Below are 6,488 nucleotides of genomic sequence, written 5' to 3' on the forward strand. Positions count from 1 at the left end.
AACAACAACAACATGGCATAGCTTCCAGAATCACAACAACTCACAAGCCACCACAGTACAACAAACTGACAGACGAGTGGTGGTAAGATACCATGGTTGTGGTGGCTGTGTGCCGTGGAGTTGGTTCTGACTCATACCGACCCTGTACCAGGTTTCCGAGGCTGTAAATTTTTATTGGAGCAGAATGCCTCATCTTTCTCCCATGGAACAGCTGGTAGTTTCAAACTGCTGACCTTGTGGTTCACAGCCCAATTCATAACCACTACGCTACCAGAGCTCGTATTCTTAAATATTTGTTGGATAACTTCAAAGATGGATGGATGAAGAGATGGGTGAATAAATGGATGGATGGATGGATGGATGGATGGATATGGTTGGTGTCTGTTATGCACCAACTCCCAGTGGGGAGTTAGAGAGGAAAAAGATATTTCTTTCCCCAAAGAGTTAATTATGAAAGGAAATGGGGGAGGAGCTGAAAGACAAGAATCCTCCAATCCCAGCTAGAGTGGCTGGATGTAGATCAGTAATTAACAGAGTCATGTAGGGGATTCACCATGAAGCTAGTGAAAACAATGCATCAGTGACCCCTGACTTCCATGGTTTCAAGACCCTGAACCTAGTTCTGCATTGCTCTTTTCCTTTTTCTTAAAAAGCCCCTTGTTGCCATTTATAGAAGTTTCATGTTCCACCACACTGGATCCTCCCTCAGGAAGTAAAAGAGGAAGAATTTGTGAGGAACGGTGATGAGTTCCAGCTGGGGTACATTGAGTTTGAGAAGAATGAAGAAGCTCCAAGTGAAGATGTTTCACAAGCAGCAGAGTGTGTTAGTGAGAGTATGAATCATGATTCAAATTCTGACTTCAAATTGTGTGAACTTGGGCCAAAGTGTCTGAACTCTCTGTGCTCAGTAAAATAGCAAGGTAATAGTTGTTGTTGTTATTGTTGTTATTAAGTGCCATTGAGTCGGTTCTGACCCATTGGGACCCTGTATAGGGTTTCCAAGGAGTGGCTAGTGAGATTGAACTGCCCACCTTGAGGTTCAAACTGACCATGTGATCTAGCACATTATCCTGTGATCTAACACCACATCAGGACTCTGTTCCATATGGTTTTTAATGGTTGGTTTTTCAGAGGTAGATCACTCAGGTCTATCTGCCAAGGAGCCTCTGAGTTGATTTGAATCATTAGCAGCCTAGCATGTTAACTGAATGCATGACCCAGGAACTCCACAACCTGCTAACGGAGGTACTACTATTACCTTATAATACTGTGGTGGTTATGTGCCCGTGGAGTTGGTTCTGACTCACATCGGCCCTGTATAGGGTTTCTCAGGCTGTAAATCTTTACAGAGAAGAAAGCCTCATCCTTCTCTTGTGGAACCACTGGTAGTTTCAGACTGATGACCTAGAGATTAGCAGCCTCACTCGTAACCACTATGCTACCAGAGTTCCTTTATAATAGTGGTGGTGGTGGTTATGTGCCGTGGAGTCGGTTCAGACTTATAGTGACCCTGAGGATGGTTTCCGAGGCTGTAAATCTTTACGGGAGCAGAACACCTCATCTTTCTCCCATGGAACAACTGGTAGTTTCGAACTGCTGACCTTGCAGTTCACAGCCCGATTTGTAACCACTACGCTACCAGAGCTCCTTTTTTACTCCCCTTATATTATAATCATTGTTGTTGCTAAGTGCCATTGAGTTGATTTTGACCCACAGCGACCCTGTATAGGGTTTCCAAGGAGAGGCTAGTGAGCTTGAACTACTGACCTTGCAGTTCAAACAACTTTGCAGTCTGACACATTAGCTCACAGCGCCACACCAGTTGTTGTTGTTGTTGTTGTCAAAGTGCTGTGGAGTCAATTCCTACCCATAGTGACCCTGTAAAGGGTTTCCAAGGAGCAGCTGGTGAACTTGAACCGCTGACCTTGCAGTTCAAACGGCTTTGCAGTCTGGCGCATTAACCCACAGCACCATACCAGGACTCCAACCAGCAGTACCTCCCTTATAAAGCTGTGCAGTTCTTGTGTTGTGAACACAGTTAACATGCTAGGCTGCTAATGGTTCAAGTCAACTCAGAGGCTCCTTAGAAGAAAGGCCTGAGTTATCTACCTCTGAAAAATTGGTCATTGAAACCTTATGGAGCACAGTTCTACTCTGACTTACATGTGGTCACCAGGAGTCAGAGTTGTCTTGATTGGCAACTGGTTACTAGTCATAAGGTTGTCATGTAAATTAAAGGCAATATTCTAAATAAGACAATATATGTAACATGCTAGAAGTCCTTGGGTGATACAACCAATTAATATGCTCAGCTGCTAACAGAAAGGTTGGAGGTTTGAATATACCTAGAGGTGCCTCAGAAGAAAGCAATCTTCAATTTTAAAAAATCAGCCATTGAAAACCCTATAGAGCACAATTCTACTCTGTAGTCACCATGGGTTGGAATGGACTTGACACCAACTGGTTTATGTCAAGTGCTTAGAATCTAGTAAGTCCCTTAAGCAAGTGATGTGTCAGTTCTTGGTATTATGTAAGGAAGTATAGTTCTGGGAGTTATCCGAATAATGGAGACTTGGGGAGGAGTTGGATTGTGCAGGAAGAGTGTGTTAGGGGATGATAAGAAGGTCAAGAACAGAGCTCTGATATTTATCAGGGTGAGCAGAGGAACAGGAACCAGCAAGAATGGCGGATAAGGATCAGCCAAGGGTGGAGGAAGAACAGGGTGCTGGAAGCCAGGGAGGGGAGAATGTCAAGCAGGTTGCTGTCAAGGGTGTCACCTGATGCTCAAAATCCTGCAATGAGGGGCCTATAGGAGGCTTCTGTGTGGTCCTAATGGACATCACAGGGGACCTCACCAGAGAGTTTGCAGTGGAAATTGAGGCACCGAGGAGTGGATGTGTCAAGCAGATGGCAAGTGCAGAGTGTTCCTTAAGGACCCATGACCATGGCATAAAGACATTAGGCAGGCGTTAGAAGAGAACAGAAGGCAGAGAGATCTATGTTTATGCTGGCCTGCTTATCTTGTTTTTGGAGGACATGGTTCATTGCTAAAAGATGCAATTCACAGACTGGTGGGAGTGTGAAGAAGAGATGGTACAGAGTTTGAGGATCTAGGCAGAAAATGGAATCACTGATGGCAAACTTTGAATGTCCTGAAAAAGTTAGGAAAAGGAAGGTCAGCCATGAACAGCTCTTTGAGTCTGGAAAGAAAGGGGTAAGGGTGGGAAGGTTATAAATAAATTTGTAGGTTGGAGGACAGGAAATAGGGGAGCTATGCTGACAGCTACTTCTTCTTCTTCTTCTTTTTTTTTTTCCTGTGAAGTAGAATAATAAATAGGTCATCTGCTGACATACATCTATATTTTGACTCTTTCCAACTCAGGAGTGTTCAGGAGAAATTGTGATTAAGAAATTCAAAATCTCAAAGGAGGAACCAGGGTTAGGATAAGCAATTGATGATAAAGTTATTAATATCCTTATAAATTATTTTACACAGAGCAATATAAAGCAATGAATACAGTATACCAAATGCGAATGAAATCAGAGACAATTGGCAGGTTTTATTAGGAGCTGTGGAAGCATAGTGGTTAAAGCACTGTCTGTCAACCAAAAGATGGCTGGTTTGAACTCACCTGTTGCTCTGAGGAGGATCAAGACATGGCCATCTGCTTCTTAAAGGCTTACAGACTTGAAAAAACACCCTGGATCCATTATATTCTGTCCTTAGGGTCACAAAAGTCAGAATCTACTCAACTGCAATGGGTTTGGTTTGGTTTGGGATACAGTTCATTTCAATTTTAACCTCTTGTTTGCTTACTAGTTACTTGTATAATTTCAGAATCATCTTATCCTTGAATTTAAATAAAATATGTACAGATTTTTAAAAATAATTTTGTTATGTATTGAGTGATAGTTTACATGGGAGAACATCAGTTTTACACTCAACCCATCTAATTTTGTTTCACTGCAATGATTACAATCCCCTCCCATGTACCATTGGTTAACTCTATTTGTTTCTATTCCCACTTTTTATTTATGTACACAAAAGCACACAGGAATATATAACCATTTAAACAACCAAAGGGCACATTCTGCAAGCCATTACTCATCTGTCAGTTTGTTGTACTGTGTTGGCTTGTGAGTTGTTGTGATTCTGAAAGCTATGCCACCGGTATTTTAAATACCAGCAGGGTCACCCATGGTGGACAGCTTTAGATGAGCTTCCAGATGAAGACTCACTAGGAAGAAATATTCAGAACTACTTCTGAATATTTAGTCAATGAAAACCTTATGATTTTTGTAGGGATACTTTTTTACTTATTCTCATATAATGCTATTGAGATTCTTTAGACTGCTAACCACAAGTTCAGCTGTTCACATCCACAAGTCATTCCTTGGGAGGAAGATAAGGCTTTCTGCTCCTGGAAAGTTTACTTAAAATACTTACTGATGAAGACCGAAGACCACAGCCTTCGGTATGGGTTGTACCTCAATGTAAAGAAAACAAAAACCCTCACCACTGGACCAATATAGATGAAAAAAAAGATAGAAGTTGTCAAAGACTTCATTTTGCTGGGTTCAAGCATCATTGCTCATGGAAGCAGCCCTCAAGAAATCAAATGACAAATTGGCTGCACGTGACTTCTTTAAAGTGTTGAAGAGCAAAGATGTCAGTTTGAGTACTAAGGTGCACCAGACCCAATCCATGATATTTTCAGTAACCTCATATGCATGTAAAAGTTGGACAGTGAAAAAGGAAGATCATAGAAGAATTGATGCATTTGAATTATGGTGTTGTAGGGGAGTATTGAAAGTACCATGGACTACCAAAAGAACAGACCAATCTGTGTTGGAAGAAATATAGCTAGAATGCTCCCTGGAAGACAAAATGGCCAGCTCATCTCTCAGATTTCTGACATACTGTCAGGAAGGGCCAGTCACTGGAGAAGGATATCATGGTTGGTAAAGTGGAGGGTCGGGGAAAAAGAGAAAGACCCCCAATGAGATGGACTGGCACAGTGACAGTAGCAATGGGCTCAAGTGTAGCAATGATTTTGAGGTTGGCACAGGACCAGGCAGTGTTTCGTTCTGTTGTACATAGGGTCACTATAAGTGGGTATCTATGGCACCTAACAACAACAACAAAGATTTACAGTCCTAGAAACCCTATTCAGGGTCACTAATAGTAGTAACTGACTTGATGGCACATAACCAACCAAAGCTGTTTTGCAATTTTTTTTTTTTTTTTTTTAATTGCAGAGTGGGTTCCATGGAATGCTTATTTCCTTATCCATTCATTACTTGAAAGGCATTTGGGTCATTTCCATTTTTTGGTAATTATGACTAGAAGTACTATAAACACTCATACTACAGGTTTTTGTGTGGACATGTTATTGTTGCTGTTGTTATTAAGGGCCATTGAGGCAGTACTGACTCATAGCAATCCTGTATCAGATTTCCAAGGAGCCTGCTGGTGAGTTTGAATTGCTGACCTTGAGGTTCAAACTGATCTTATGGTCCAGTGTTTATTCAACAATGCCATGTTGTTGTTTTTGTGGTTAGGTGCCTTCACATAGCTTCCAAGTCATAGCGACCCTATGCACAACAGAATGAAAGACTACCCAGTTGTGAGTCATCCTCACAGTTGTTGATACATTTGAGACAACTGCTGCTGCCATCTCATTAGGGAGGTCTGCCACTTTATTGCCGACCCTCCACTTTACCAAGCATGATGTCGTTCTCCAGGGACTGGTCCCTCCAGATAACATGTCCAAAGTATGAAAGATGTAATCTTACCATCCTGGCTTCTAAGGAGCATTCCGGCTGTACTTCTTCCAACACAGAATTGTTTGTTCTGGCAATCTGTGGTACTTTTACTCTTCTTCTCCAACACCACAATTCAAATGTATCAATTCTTCTACAGTCTATCTTATTCATTGTCCTACTTTCCATGCATATGAGGCTATTAAATACCATGGCTTGAGTCAGGGACACCTTAGTCCTCAAAGCGGTATCTTTGCTCTTAAACACTTTAAAGAATTCTTCTGCAGCAGATTTGCCTAATGCAAATCTATGTGAACATACATTTATATATTTCTCTAGAGTAAATATTTAAGAGTGGGAATGCCAAATCAGATGTTAAGTGAGTATTGAACTTTATAAGAACCTGCCAAATTGTTTTTCAGCGTGACTTTTTCCAGCATCATTTTGCATTCTCACCAGTTGTGTAAGAGAGTTGCAAATGCCCTGCATCCTCAGGAACCCCTGATTTTGTCACTGTTGTTATTTATTTTGCCTACTTAAAAGGTGAGAAGTAATATCTCCGCATGGTTTCCATCTGCATTTCCCTCATGGACTCCTAGTGTGGCAATGTAGCTTAAGAACTGGACTGTGAACCACAAGGTCAGTGGTTCAAATCCAGCAGCCACTCTTTAGAAACCCTATATAGGGTCACGATGAGTCTAAACCAACTCAACAGCACTTAACAA

The sequence above is a fragment of the Chrysochloris asiatica genome, unplaced genomic scaffold (assembly GCF_000296735.1).
Source record: "Chrysochloris asiatica unplaced genomic scaffold, ChrAsi1.0 scaffold00071, whole genome shotgun sequence".
NCBI classification, from domain to species: domain Eukaryota; kingdom Metazoa; phylum Chordata; class Mammalia; order Afrosoricida; family Chrysochloridae; genus Chrysochloris; species Chrysochloris asiatica.